The 15,654-nt window shown below is 39.2% G+C and overlaps 2 non-coding genes across 2 annotated transcripts; one reads left to right on the forward strand and one right to left on the reverse strand.

Moving 5' to 3' along the window:
• Window positions 1-5,225: 5,225 nt before the first annotated feature.
• On the forward strand, window positions 5,226-5,333 carry LOC112725793 (small nucleolar RNA R71). Its single transcript, XR_003164876.1, has one exon. It is a non-coding gene; the product is annotated as a small nucleolar RNA R71 (small nucleolar RNA).
• A 5,113-nt stretch (window positions 5,334-10,446) lies between these two features.
• On the reverse strand, window positions 10,447-10,553 carry LOC112724899 (small nucleolar RNA R71). The gene has a single exon (XR_003164039.1). It is a non-coding gene; the product is annotated as a small nucleolar RNA R71 (small nucleolar RNA).
• Window positions 10,554-15,654: the final 5,101 nt, after the last annotated feature.

The raw sequence follows: 15,654 nt of genomic DNA on the forward strand, positions 1-15,654 counted from the left end.
CACTCTTCCCCACAAACCTACCTCATAAACTCCACCTACCTTCAAAATTCAAAACCAATTTCCCACCCAAACCCACCCATATGGCCGAACCTTAACCCCCCCTCCTTTCCCTATATAAAGCCCTCTATTCTTCATCAAATTCACACAACACACCCTCTACACCCTTCTTGGCCGAAACCACATCTCCCTCTCCCTCTCCATATTTCTTCTTCTTCTTCTTCTATTCTTTTGTTTATTGCTCAAGGGCGAGCAATATTCTAAGTTTGGTGTGGTAAAAGCATAAGCTTTTTGTTTTTCCATTACCATTGATGGCACCTAAGACCGGAGAATCCTCTAGAAAGGGGAAGGGGAAGATAAAAGCTTCCACCTCCGAGTCATGGGAGATGGAAAGGTTCATCTCCAAAGCCCATCAAGACCACTTCTATGATGTTGTGGCCAAGAAGAAGGTGATCCCCGAGGTCCCTTTCAAACTCAAAAGAAATGAGTATCCGGAGATCCGACATGAAATTCAAAGAAGAGGTTGGGAAGTTCTAACAAATCCCATCCAACAAGTCGGCATCCTAATGGTTCAAGAGTTCTATGCTAATGCATGGATCACCAAGAACCATGATCAAAGTAAGAACCCGGATCCAAAGAACTATGTTACAATGGTTCGGGGGAAATACTTAGATTTTAGTCCGGAAAATGTGAGGTTGGCGTTTAACTTGCCCATGATGCAAGGAGATGAACGCCCCTACACTAGAAGGGTCAACTTTAATCAAAGGTTGGACCAAGTCCTTATGGACATAGGCGTGGAAGGAGCTCAATGGAAGATTGACTCCAAAGGCAAGCCGGTTCAACTAAGAAGATTGGACCTCAAGCCTGTAGCTAGAGGATGGTTAGAGTTCATTCAATGCTCAATCATTCCCACTAGCAACCGGTCTGAAGTTACTATAGACCGGGCCATCATGATCCATAGCATCATGATTGGAGAAGAGGTGGAAGTTCATGAGATTATACCTCAAGAACTCTACAAGGTGGCTGACAAGTCCTCCACTATGGCAAGGTTAGCCTTTCCTCACCTCATCTGCCACCTATGCAATTCAGCTGGGATTGACATAGAGGGAGATATCCTCATTAAAGAGGACAAGCCCATCACTAAGAAAAAGATGGAGCAAGCAAGAGAGCCCAGTCATGGAGCTCAAGAGGCGCAAGAAGCTCATTTCCATGAGATCCCTGAGATGCCTCAAATGCACTTTCCTCCACAAGATTATTGGGAGCAAATTAACACCTCCCTAGGAGAATTGAGTTCCAATATGGGACAACTAAGGGTGGAACATCAAGAGCACTCCATCATGCTTCATGAAATAAGAGAAGATCAAAAAGCAATGAGGAAGGAGCAACAAAGACAAGGAAGAGACATAGAAGAGCTCAAGGACATCATTGGTTCCTCAAGAAGGAAACGCCACCATCACTAAGGTGGATTCATTCCTTGTTCTTATTTCTTCTGTTTTTCGTGTTATGTGCTTATCTATGTCTGTGTCTTCATTACATGATCATTAGTAGTTAGTAACTTTGTCTTAAAGTTATGAATGTCCTATGAATCCATCACCTCTCTTAAATGAAAAATGTTTTAATTCAAAAGAACAAGAAGTACATGAGTTTCGAATTTATCCTTGAACTTAGTTTAATTATATTGATGTTGTGATAATGCTTCTTGTTTTCTGAATGTATGCTTGAACAGTGCATATGTCTTCTGAAGTTGTTGTTTAAGAATGTTAAATATGTTGGCTCTTGAAAGAATGATGACTAGGAGACATGTTATTTGATAATCTGAAAAATCATAAAAATGATTCTTGAAGCAAGAAAAAGCAGCAAAGAACAAAGCTTGCAAAAAAAAAAAAAGGCAAAAAAAAAATATATATATAGAAAGAAAAAGCAAGTAGAAAAAGCCAAAAGCTCTTAAAACCAAGAGGCAAGAGCAAAAAGCCAATAACCCTTAAAACCAAAAGGCAAGGGCAAATAAAAAGGATCCCAAGGCTTTGAGCATCAGTGGATAGGAGGGCCTAAAGGAATAAAATCCTGGTCTAAGCGGCTAAACCAAGTTGTCCCTAACCATGTGCTTGTGGCGTGTAGGTGTCAAGTGAAAACTTGAGACTGAGCGGTTAAAGTCAAGGTCCAAAGCAAAAACAAAGAGTGTGCTTAAGAACCCTGGACACCTCTAATTGGGGACTTTAGCAAAGCTGAGTCACAATCTGAAAAGGTTCACCCAATTATGTGTCTGTGGCATTTATGTATCCGGTGGTAATACTGGAAAACAAAGTGCTTAGGGCCACGGCCAAGACTCATAAAGAAGCTGTGTTCAAGAATCATCATACTGAACTAGGAGAGTCAATAACACTATTCGAAATCTGAAATTCCTATAGATGCCAACCATTCTGAACCTCAATGGTTAAAGTGAGATGCCAAAACTATTCAAGAGGCAAAAAGCTATAAGTCCCGCTCATATGATTGAAGCTCTGTTTCATTGATAGTTTGGAATTTGTAGTATATTCTCTTCTTTTTATCCTATTTGATTTTCAGTTGCTTGGGGACAAGCAACAATTTAAGTTTGGTGTTGTGATGAGCGGATAATTTATACGCTTTTTGACATTGTTTTTAGTATGTTTTTAGTAGGATCTAGTTACTTTTAGGGATGTTTTCATTAGTTTTTATGTTAAATTCACATTTCTGGACTTTACTATGAGTTTGTGTATTTTTCTGTGATTTCAGGTATTTTCTGGCTGAAATTGAGGGACTTGAGCAAAAATCAGATTCAGAGGTTGAAGAAGGACTGCTAATGCTGTTGGATTCTGACCTCCCTGCACTCAAAGTGGATTTTCTGGAGCTACAGAACTCAAAATGGCGTGATTTCAATTGCGTTGGAAAGTGTACATCCAGGGCTTTCCAGCAATATATAATAGTCCATACTTTGGCCAAGAATAGATGACGTAAACTGGCGTTCAACGCCAGCTTTCTACCCAAATCTGGCGTCCAACGCCAGAAAAGGAGCCAAAACCAGAGTTGAACGCCCAAACTGGCACAAAAGCTGGCGTTCAACTCCAAGGAGGACCTCTACACGTGTAACACTCAAAGCCCAGCCCAAGCACACACCAAGTGGGCCCCGGAAGTGGATTTATGCATCAATTACTTACTCATGTAAACCCTAGTGACTAGTTTATTATAAATAGGACCTCTTACTATTGTATTAGGAATCTTTGGTCTCAGTTGTAATCCATTGTTCATCTTAGGAGACTATTGATCACGTTTTAGGGGGCTCGCCATCTCGGCCATGCCTGAACCTTTACTTATGTATTTTCATACGGTAGAGTTTCTACACTCCATAGATTAAGGTGTGGAGCTCTGCTGTTCCTCAAAGATTAATGCAAAGTACTACTATTTTCTATTCAATTCTTCTTATTTCTCTTCTAAGATATCCATTCGCACCCAAGAACGTGATGAAGGTGATGATTATGTGTGACGCTCATCATCCTTCTCCCTTATGAACGCGTGCCTGACAAACACTTCCGTTCTACATGAAGTAAGCTAGAATGAATATCTCTTAGATCTCCTAACCAGAATCTTCGTGGCGTAAGCTAGAATGATGGCGGCATTCAAGAGAATCCGGAAGGTCTAAACCTTGTCTGTGGTATTCCGAGTAGGATTCAATGATTGGATGACTGTGACGAGCTCCTAACTCGCGATTGCAGGGCGTTAGTGACAGACGCAAAAGGATAGTAAATCCTATTCCAGCATGATCGAGAACCGACAGATGAATAGCCGTGCCGTGACAGGGTGCGTGAGCATATTATTCACTGAGAGGATAAGATGAAGCCATTGGCAAGGGTGATGCCTCCAGACGATTAGCCGTGCCGTGACAGGGCATTGGATCATTTTCCCGAGAGATGACCGAAAGTAGCCATTGACAATGGTGATGTATCACATAAAGCCAGCCATGGAAAGGAGTAAGACTGATTGGATGAAGATAGCAGGAAAGCAGAGGTTCAGAGGAACGAAAAGCATCTCCATTCGCTTATCTGAAATTCCTACCAATGATTTACATAAGTATCTCTATCCCTATTCTATTAATTATTATTCGAAAACTCCATAATCATTTTATATCCGCCTGACTGAGATTTACAAGGTGACCATAGCTTGCTTCATACCAACAATCTCCGTGGGATTCGACCCTTACTCACGTAAGGTATTACTTGGACGACCCAGTGCACTTGCTGGTCAGTTGTATCGAAGTTGTGACAAATTATGAATGTGTAATCACGATTACGCGTACCAAGTTGCTCACGTGTCAGGAATAGTTTGAGCCTGGACATCACAATTTCGTGCACCAGTTCCGCAGAGGGAAACTCCTTATTAATCACTGGACGTCCCAGGAGGTCTTCCTCCTTGGGATTCACGTCCTCCTCCTCTTTTGTAGTTTCGGCCATGATGGTCATTTCAATGGCCTTGCACTCTCCTTTTGGATTTTCTTCTGTATTGCTTGGGAGAGTAATAGGAGGGGTTTCAGTGATCCTTTTACTCAGCTGGCCCACTTGTGCCTCCAAATTTCTAATGGAGGACCTTGTTTCATTCATGAAACTCAGAGTGACCTTAGATAGATCAGAGACTAAGTTTGCTAAATTAGAGGTATTTTGTTCAGAGTTCTCTGTCTGTTGCTGAGTGGATGATGGAAAAGGTTTGCTATTGCTAAACCTGTTTCTTCCACCATTATTAAAGTCTTGTTGAGGATTTTGTTGATCCTTCCATGAGAGATTTGGGTGATTTCTCCATGAGGGATTATAGGTGTTTCCATATGGTTCACCCATGTAATTCACCTCTGCTATTGCAGGGTTCTCAGGATCATAAGCTTCTTCTTCAGAAGATGCCTCTTGAGTACTGTTGGATGCAGCTTGCATTCCATTCAGACTCTGAGAAATCATATTGACTTGATGAGTCAATATTTTATTCTGAGCCAATATGGCATTCAGAGTATCGATTTCAAGAACTCCATTCTTCTGAGGTGTCCCATTACTCACAGGATTCCTCTCAGAAGTGTACATGAACTAGTTGTTAGCAGCCATGTCAATGAGTTCTTGAGCTTCTGCAGGCGTTTTCTTTAGGTGAATGGATCCACCTGTAGAAGTATCCAATGACATCTTAGTTAATTCAGACAGACCATCATAGAATATATCCAGGATGGTCCATTCTGAAAGCATGTCAGAAGGACACTTTTTGGTCAGTTCCTTGTATCTCTCCCAAGCTTCATAGAGGGATTCACCTTCTTTCTGTCTGAAGGTTTGAACATCCACTCTAAGCTTACTCAGCTTTTGAGGAGGAAAGAACTTGGCTAAGAAAGCCTTGACCAGCTTATCCCAAGAGTTCAGGCTATCCTTAGATTGAGAGTCCAACCATATTCTAGCTCTATCTCTCACAACAAAAGGGAAAAGCATGAACCTGTAGACTTCAGGATCTACTCCATTAGTCTTAACAGTATCACATATCTGCAAGAATTCAGTTAAGAACTGAAAAGGATCTTCAGATGGAAGTCCATGAAACTTGCAGTTTTGTTGCATTAGAGAAACTAATTGAGGTTTAAGCTCAAAGTTGTTTGCTCCAATGGCAGGAATGGAGATGCTTCTTCCATGTAAATTGGAATTAGGTGCAGTAAAGTCACCAAGCATCCTCCTTCCATTATTATTATTTTCGGCTGCCATATCCTCTTCTTGTTCGAAAATTTCTGTAAGGTTGTCTCTGGATTGTTGTATTTTAGCTTCTCTTAGTTTCCTCTTCAGAGTCCTTTCAGGTTTAGGGTCTGCTTCAGCAAGAATGTTCTTGTCGTTACTCCTGCTCATATGAAAAAGAGGGAACAGAAAAATAATAATAATAGGGATCCTTTTTTACCCAGGTATAGAGGTTCCCTTGTGTGAGTAGAAGAAGAAAAGAATGTAATGTAAAGAAGGGAAGAAAAAACTCGAACACAGAGAGGGAGGTAGTGTTCGAATTTTTGGATGGGAGAGAAGTGTTAGTTGATGAATAAATAAATAGAAGGAGATGAGAGAGAAAGAGGAATTTCAAAAATTATTTTTGAAAAATGGTTAGTGATTTTCGAAAATTAAAATTAAAATTTGAAACAATTAGTTAATTAAAAAGAATTTTTGAAAAAAAGGGAAGATATTTTCGAAAATTAGAGAGAGAGAGAGAGTTAGTCAGGTAGTTTTGAAAAAGATAAGAAACAAACAAAAAGTTAGTTAGTTAGTTGAAACAAATTTTGAAAATCAATTTTGAAAAGATAAGAAGATAAGAAGTAAAAAAAATATATTTTTAAAATCAAATTTTTTTTGAAAAAGATATGTTTTAAAAAGATATGATTTTGAAAAAGATAGGATAAAAAGATATTTTTGAAATGATATGATTAAAATTAGTTTTGAAAAAAGATTTAATTTTTAAAATCACAATTAATGACTTGATTCACAAGAAATCACAAGATATGATTCTAGAACTTAAAGTTTGAATCTTTCTTAACAAGTAAGTAACAAACTTGAAATTTTTGAATCAAAACATTAATTATTGAAGATATTTTCGAAAATTAGGAGATAAAATTAAGAAAAACATTTTTGAAAAACATTTTTTTTAAATTTTCGAAAATGACTAAGAAAAATGAAAAAAATATGATTTTAAAAAAGATTTTGAAAAAGATAAGATTTTTAAATTAAAAATTTGATTTGACTCATAAAAACAACTAGATTTTAAAAATTTTTGAAAAAGTCAATCCAAATTTTCGAATTTTATGAGTGAAAAAGGAAAGATATTTTTTTTTTTGATTTTTGAATTTTTAATGATGAAAGAGAAAAACATGAAAAATGATGCAATGCATGAAAGTTATGGATCAAAACAATGAATGCATGCAAGAATGCTATGAATGTCAAGATGAACACCAAGAACACTTTGAAGATCATGATGAACATCAAGAACATATTTTTGAAAAATTTTTGATGCAAAGAAAACATGCAAGACACCAAACTTAGAAATCTTTCATGTTCATACACTATGAATGCAAGAATGCATATGAAAAACAAGAAAAGACACACAACAAGAAAATATGAAGATCAAACAAGAAGACTGGCCAAGAACAACTTGAAGATCATGAAGAACACTGTGAATGCATGAATTTTCGAAAAATGCAAAGAATTTTTAGAAAAAATGCAATTGACATCAAACTTGAAATTGACTCAAGACTCAAACAAGAAACACAAAATATTTTTGATTTTTATGATTTTATGAATTTTTTTGGATGTTTTCGAAAATTAATGTGAAAAAGAAAAATAAGGATTCCAAAATTTTTAATATAAATTCCAGGAATCTTGTACTCTTAGTCTAAAGCTCCAATCTGAGGGTTAGGCATGGCTTAATAGCCAGCCAAGCTTTAGAAGTAAATTAGGTGGATCAGGAACAGCAGCAGGTGGATTAGCAACAGCTAGCTTGCTCTTGTGATGATGGTTGGAAGCCCCTATCCAAATAAATTTAGACATGGCTTTACAGCCAGCCAGGCTTCACATGCTTCATGAAACTCTAGAATTCATTTTTAAAAATTCTGAAGAACATAATAAAATTTTTTTGAAAAGATATTTTTTTTTTATTTTTTTCGAAAATAAAGGAAAATTTTTTGTTTTGTTTTTTTTTTTGAAGATTTTTGAAAATTTTTTTTTTTGAAAATAAAACAAAAAGAAAATTACCTAATCTGAGCAACAAGATGAACCGTCAGTTGTCCAAACTCAAACAATCCCCGGCAACGGCGCCAAAAACTTGATACATGCGAAATTGTTACTCTGAGGTTGTAAAATTTGTTGTTCGGTCTCTCCCTGGTAATGGCTCCAAAAACGTGTGCCCAAGCATAACTTCACAACTTCGCACAACTAACCAGCAAGTGCACTGGGTCGTCCAAGTAATAAAACCTTACGTGAGTAAGGGTCGATCCCACAGAGATTGTTGGTATGAAGCAAGCTATGGTCACCTTGTAAATCTCAGTCAGGCAGATAATAATTGATTATGGAGTTTTCGAAAATAATAAATAAATAGAAAATAAAGATAGAAACACTTATGTAATTCATTGGTGAGAATTTCAGATAAGCGTATAGAGATGCTTTCGTTCCTCTGAACTTCTGCTTTCCTGCTATTTTCATCCAATCAGTCCTACTCCTTTCCATGGCTGGCTTTATGTAAAGGCATCACCATTGTCAATGGCTACATCCCATCCTCTTGTGAAAAAGGTCCAAATGCTCTGTCACAGCACGACTAATCATCTGAGGTTCTCGATCATACTGGAATAGGATTCACCCTCCTTTTGCGTCTGTCACTACGCCCAGCACTCGCGAGTTTGAAGCTCGTCACAGTCATTCAGTCCCTAAATCCTACTCGGAATACCACAGACAAGGTTTAGACTTTCCGGACTCTCATGAATGCCGCCATCAATCTAGCTTATACCACGAAGATTCTGATTAAGAGATCTAAAAGATACTCATTCAATCTAAGGTGGAACAGAAGTGGTTGTCAGGCACGCGTTCGTGGGGGAATGATGATGATTGTCACGCTCACCACATTCATATTGAAGTGCGAATGAATATCTTAGAAGAGAAATAAGTTGAATTGAATAGAAAAATAGTAGTACTTTGCATTAATTCGTGAGGAACAGCAGAGCTCCACACCTTAATCTATGGAGTGTAGAAACTCTACCGTTGAAGATACATAAGTGATGAAGGTTCAGGCATGGCCGGGAGGCCAGCCCCCAAAACGTGATCACAGGATCAAAAATACAATCCAGGATCTTCCAAAAAAATTTCTAATACAATAGTAAGAAGTCCTATTTATACTAAACTAGTTACTAGGGTTTACAGAAGTAAGTAATTGATGCATAAATCCACTTTCAGGGCCCACTTGGTGTGTGCTTGGGCTGAGCTTGAAGTTTACATGTGGAGAGGTCATTCTTGGAGTTGAACGCCAAGTTGTAACGTGTTTTTGGCGTTCAACTCTGGTTCGTGACGTGTTTCTGGCGTTTAACTCTAGACTGCAGCGTAGAACTGGCGTTCAACGCCGTTTTGCATTGTCTAAACTCGGCCAAAGTATGGACTATTATATATTTCTGGAAAGCCCTGGATGTCTACTTTCCAACGCAATTGGAAGCGCGCCATTTTGAGTTCTGTAGCTCCAGAAAATCCTCTTTGAGTGCAGGGAGGTCAGAATCCAACAACATCAGCAGTCCTTCTTTAACCTCTGAATCTGATTTTTGCTCAAGTCCTTCAATTTCAGCCAGAAAATACCTGAAATCACCAAAAAACACACAAACTCATAGTAAAGTCCAGAAATGTGAATTTAACATAAAAAGTAATAAAAACATCCCTAAAAGTAGCTAGATCCTACTAAAAACATACTAAAAACAATGCCAAAAAGCGTATAAATTATCCGCTCATCAATTCGACCTCACTCTATTGTGAGTTTTTACTTGACGACAATTCGGTATACTTGCCGAAGGAAATTTGTTAAAGGACAAGTTTCCATGGCATCAAGTTTATGGCGCCGTTGCCGGGGATTGATTTTGTATCAATAATGATTAAATTGGTGGATAACTAGATTGAGCATTTGTTTTTATTTTATTTGATTTAAGTTCATTTGAGTAATTTACTTTCTGTTCAGTTATTTTCTTCCCTTTCCCTTACCCATTTTCTTACTTGTTTACAATTCAGCCACTAACCCACTAACTGTTTGATATATTGCATCACTCACACTAACAGCATTTTTGAACAAGTTACTATCTGCATCTTTCTTTCTTGCAGTTGCCTTGTTGGTTGTATGACAGGTAGAAGAAGCGGGGCTTCAACTTCCTTTGATTCTGAACTTGAGAGGACCTTCCTTAGATTAAGTAGGGAAGCAAGAGGAAAGAGAGTAGTTGGTGCTGAGGAAGAGGAGGAGTACTTTGAACCAGATATGGATGAGAATATAGAGAACCATCATGAAGAAGAGGCTCACAACCATGGCCGAGAAGGTCCAGCACATCAGGCTGGGCAAGAGAGAAGGGTTCTGGGTTCGTACATCAATCCAAACCCAGGAAATTACGGAAGTAGCATCCAAAGGCCAACCATACATGCCAACAACTTTGAACTAAAGCCACAGCTCATCACCCTTGTTTAGAACAATTGTTCATTCGGAGGGATTGTCCAAGAAGATCCCAATCAACATCTAAGCACCTTCCTGAGGATATGTGATACCGTGAAGTCTAATGGTGTTCATCCTGACACCTATAGACTACTTCTGTTCCCTTTCTCACTCAAGGACAAGGCATCTAAATGGCTGAAATCCTTCCCAAAGGAGAGTTTAGCAACCTGGGAAGATGTGGTGAATAAATTCTTGGCAAGATTCTATCCTCCTCAACGTATCAACAGGTTGAGAGCTGAGGTACAAACCTTCAGGCAGCAAGATGGTGAGACTCTATATGAAGCATGGGAGAGGTTTAAGGACCTGACAAGAAGGTGCCCACCAGATATGTTCAATGAATGGGTGCAGCTACACATTTTCTATGAAGGTCTTTCTTATGAATCGAAGAAGGCAGTAGACCACTCATCCGGGGGATCTCTGAACAAGAAGAAGACCATTGAAGAAGCCATTGATATCATTGAGACTGTAGCCGAGAATGACTACTTCTATGCTTCTGAAAGAGGCAACACTAGAGGAGTGATGGAGCTAAACAATGTGGATGCACTGCTGGCCCAAAACAAGCTTATCACCAAGCACCTGGCTGATCTTACCAAGAAGATGGAGAGGAACCAAGTAGCAGCAATCACCACCTCATCAGCAACCCAAGAGGGAGTGAATGCAGAGGCAGAGGATGAGCAAGAACAAGCCAACTACATTGGAAACGCACCTAGGAAAGCACATGATCCATACTCCAAGACCTACAATCCTGGTTGGAGGAACCACCCAAACTTTGGGTGGGGAAATCAACAAGACCAAGACCAAGATCAGAGACACCACAACCCCAACAACAATGCAGCCCACCAACATTCCACGCAAAGATCATATCAACACCCACCTAACAACATACCTCAACATCCATACCAAAGCCAAAATGGCCCTTTTCATCCCTCCAACCTCAACTCACCATCATCTGAAGATAGACTCTCAAGGATTGAGACTTTACTTGAAGGCATATGCAAAGAAATTCAAGACAGTAAAGAATTTCGAGAAGAAGTGCGGTCCAATATGCAGAATCAAGATGCTGCCATCAAGAAACTTGAAACACAAATTGGCTACCTATTCAAGCAAATTCCCAGCCACAACCCTCGCAGTGATACTGACTCAAACCTAAGGGAGGAGTATCAGGCTATCACCCTCAGGAGTGGCAAGGAACTGAAGGAAACCTCTCAGAAACCAAAAGAAAGGGGCTCAAGTGAAAAGAAAGAGGGGCAAGAGGAAGTTCGAGTTCCCACTTCAAGTTCAACAAAAAACGAGAACTGCCGAAGCCAGACGTCCCAAGAGTCCCATATCCTCAGCAATTGAGGAAGAAAGGGGATGACAACCAGTTCTTAAGATTTTTGGAAATCATCAAGAAACTACAAAACAACTACCCTAGAAATTGAAAGACCCTGGGAGCTTCTAGATCCCTTGTATTATAGGGGAAATCACAGTGAAAAAGGCTCTATGTGACTTAGGAGCTAGCATAAATCTGATGTCATTAGCGATGATGAGAAAGATGAAGATCGAGGAGGCTAAGCCAACAAAAATGGCTCTACAACTGGCAGACCGATCATTCAAGTTCCCCCATGGCGTAGTAGAAGATTTGCTGGTGAAGTTGGGGGATTTCATCTTCCCAGCAGACTTTGTAGTCCTGGACATGCAGGTGGAAGCCAAGGCCTCCATCATCCTGGGAAGACCGTTCTTGGCCACTGTTGGAGCTGTCATTGATGTCCAAAAAGGCGACCTCACCCTGAGACTACACAATGAAAGGATGACATTCAATGTGTTCAAAGCCATGAGTTACCCACCAGAACAATTGGGAGAGTGTATGAGGTTGGACTCATTGGAAGAAGCGGTGCAGGAGAGTTTTAAAGAAGAAGAACCTGAAGGGTTGTCAGAGGAGGAATCAACTTCTAGTGAAGAGGCTGCAACAGCAGAGATCCATATACAGGATGCACCAAAGGAAGAAAATGAAAAGTCAGAAGCACCCATACTTGAACTTAAAGTACTGCCACCTACTCTCAAATATGCATACTTAGGAGAGAATGAGAGTTACCCAGTGATCATAAACTCATCACTCAGCCAAGATCAAGAGGATGAACTACTCCAAGTGTTGAGAAAGCATAAGGATGCCATTGGATGGACCCTCGCTGACTTGAAGGGAATCAGTTCGGCCATATGCATGCACAAGATACTGTTGGAAGATGATGCCAAACCATCCATTCAATCCCAAATGAGGCTAAACCCAGTCATGAAGGAAGTGGTATAGAAAGAAATTATGAAGTTATGGCAGGGAGGGGTAATCTACCCAATCTCAGACAGCCCCTGGGTTAGCCCTGTGCATGTTGTTCCAAAAAAAGGAGGAATCACTGTAGTTCCCAATGAGAGGTGATGCCAGGGCATTTTGGCTAGTTTCACTGACCTTTTCTTTACTATTTTTAAGGTAGTTTCATGCATTTTCTAAGGAAATAAGCTAGTTTTGGGTAGATATTCACTTACATCTTGATTCAAGCATACATTGTGCACTTTACATGATTTCATGAGAATTTTGCATGAATTATATGATAAATTGGATGATGCATAATCCCATGATTAAGAGCAAGACTTTGATGCACTTTGTTTAATTGATTTCAGGCCAAAAGAAGAAGAGAAGAGCCACGTTAGTGGCTACGTTAGTTACACTAACGTGGGCACTAACGTAGGAAGGAAGGAAAGCCACAACGTTAGTGAGAAAAGCTAGTGGCATTAACTTTGAAGAAAGGAAATGGAGCCAACGTTAGTGACACTTAACATTATCACTAACTTTGGACCAAGCTCATAAGTGGTCATGTTAGTTGCCACGTTAACTTAGTTAACGTGGCCTCTAACGTTAAGAAGTAAAGGGGAAGCCAACGTTAGTGACATTCAACTTTATCACTAACGTTGGCCAAGTCACAATAAGCCACGTTAACTCCCACGTTACCCTAGTTAACGTGGAATCTAACGTGAAGAAACAAGGTGGTCGACAACGTTAGTGACACCAAACATTGTCACTAACGTTGGAAGGAAACCACACAAGCCCCAATAAGCCACGTTAAGAAGGGAGGTGATCGCCAACGTTAGTGACACCCAACATTGTCACTAACGTTGGAATGAGACCACACAAGCCACTATGAGCCACGTTAACTCCCACGTTAACTTAGTTAACGTGGTAGTTAACGTGGGCAAAAGTCCCACTTGGCAGCCTCATCATGCCTTCTTCAAACAAGAATAACTTGAGCCACAAAACTCCAAATGAGGTGATTCCAGTGGCATTGGAAAGTAGGATTCCAGAGCTTTCCAAGTATATATAGCACTACATGGTTGACACTAAATTTGAGGGAGAAAACCTGCCCCAAATGTGCAAAGATGAACATGGTATCAACCTGTAGTAAGGCCAGCTGATCTCTTCACCTTCCAAGAAGTGTAACTCGAGTTGTAGAGCTCCAAATGATGCGCTTCCAAAGGCATTGGAAAGTAGACATCCAGGGCTTTCCAAAAATATATAATAGTATGGGGTGGACAATAAGTTTGAGCTTCAGAAACTGGCAATAATGAAGCCCTGATCGCTAGCGTTATTGGCACTCAAGTTTTTCATTAACGCTGGCAACTATGCCAGCGACCATGTCCACTTCAAAGGGGCATAACTTGAGCTAAAGAGGTCCAATTGAGGTGATTCTAGTTGCGTTAGAAAGCTAACATTCAAAGCTTTCCAACGATATATAATACTTTATAGTGGGCATGAAATTGGAGTACAAACAAGAGGCATCTTTTAAGTCCCAAAAACACCAACTAGGCAGCAAGTGCAACGTTAGCCACAATAACTTTAACACTAATGCCACACTTGTAGCGTTAGTGTGGCTAACTTTAGCACTAACTTTAGCACCTGGACCTCAACTTGACTCACTCTCTCTCAAGTCCACTTCAAAGCTCAAGCAAGCAAGCCCACAATTGTCAAACAATCAAGACCACAAGAAGCATCTAGAATAGAAATTTTCATTTAATTGTAATTTGCTTTTAATTTCATTTTGTAATTTAGGAGAGCCTATATAAAGGCCTTAGTTTTTACATTGATAGTCATCTTGGAAAGGGATTCTGGAAATCCTGGAATGGAAGATTAGAGAGGGGTCTTCGGACTCCCTCCCCTCACACACTTTTCCTTTTCTTTCTCTTCTTTGTACTTTTCATTTATGAATTTTGAAGTTTCAATTTTAGTTTTAATCTTCATCTTTACTTTTTTGCTATTTCTTTCTTTTCTATTTTTGTAGAGCAATGATCAACTAACTCTTTACATTGGGTTAGAGAGCTCTATTGTGATTCAATGGATTAAGTGTAGTTCTTATTCTTCTTCTTCTTTCTTTCCTCTTGATTTTACTAGAGAGCTTTCGATCTTCATCCAATTGGGTAGTTATCTTGGAAAAGAAACTATTCATACTTGGATCTCTTCTGAACCTTGAAAGAGGAATGAAGAGATCATGCTAGAAATGCTCTCTCATGCTGGACCAAATTGGGTGTGGATGGATATGTGACTATAATCCTTCCAACATTTAATTTGGGAAATGCATGTGGTATAATCAATGACCATACTTCATCTCTTCTCATTAGCAATTGACCAAGAAATTGGCTATTGATCAAAATTTGAGAGAAGCCAAGGAGATCAATGAACGCATTGATTGAGGAAGAGATGAGAATGAACTTGATTCGGAGGATTGCAATATCTCTTGATCCCAATGTTCATTTTATTTTTAGTTCCTACATTTACTTTTCTTGCTATTTTACTTTTCTGCACTTTATAGTTTTTCCTTTACATTCATGTTATTTACACTTCCTGCTACTCATCATTCAAATCTGAACCGTCTATCTAGGATAATTAATTAACCATTGATTGCTTAATCCGTTAATCCCTGTGGGATTCGACCTCACTCTATTGTGAGTTTTTACTTGACGACGAATTCGGTACACTTGCCGAAGGAAATTTGTTACGAGACAAGTTTTCCATGCATCAAGTTTATGGCACCGTTGCCGGGGATTAATCGTGATTAACAAACTACCGGTTGATTGATTTACTAGATTAGACACTTTTCTTTTGTCTTTGTTTTCTTTTGTTTCTTTATTTTCTTTTGCTAACCAACTGTTTGTGATATTGCCTCACTGGGAATTTCCTAATCTGTGAGAATGGAGATTCGAATTTCTTTTGGTGATTATAATTTGAGACAAAGCTTTTTGCAGGAAGGAAAGGAACATCCATCGTATTTTAGTCAATCAAATTTCATGGGAAACTCTCCACCACCACAGAATGATTCACTTTACTATGCTCATGGTGGGTGGGAGTATCAAGAACATGAAATAGGATACTTTCCAGAGCCACAAAATGGTCCATATTTTGGTAAAATTGAT

The sequence above is a fragment of the Arachis hypogaea genome, chromosome 11 (genome assembly GCF_003086295.3).
Source record: "Arachis hypogaea cultivar Tifrunner chromosome 11, arahy.Tifrunner.gnm2.J5K5, whole genome shotgun sequence".
Classification (NCBI taxonomy): Eukaryota; Viridiplantae; Streptophyta; class Magnoliopsida; order Fabales; family Fabaceae; genus Arachis; species Arachis hypogaea.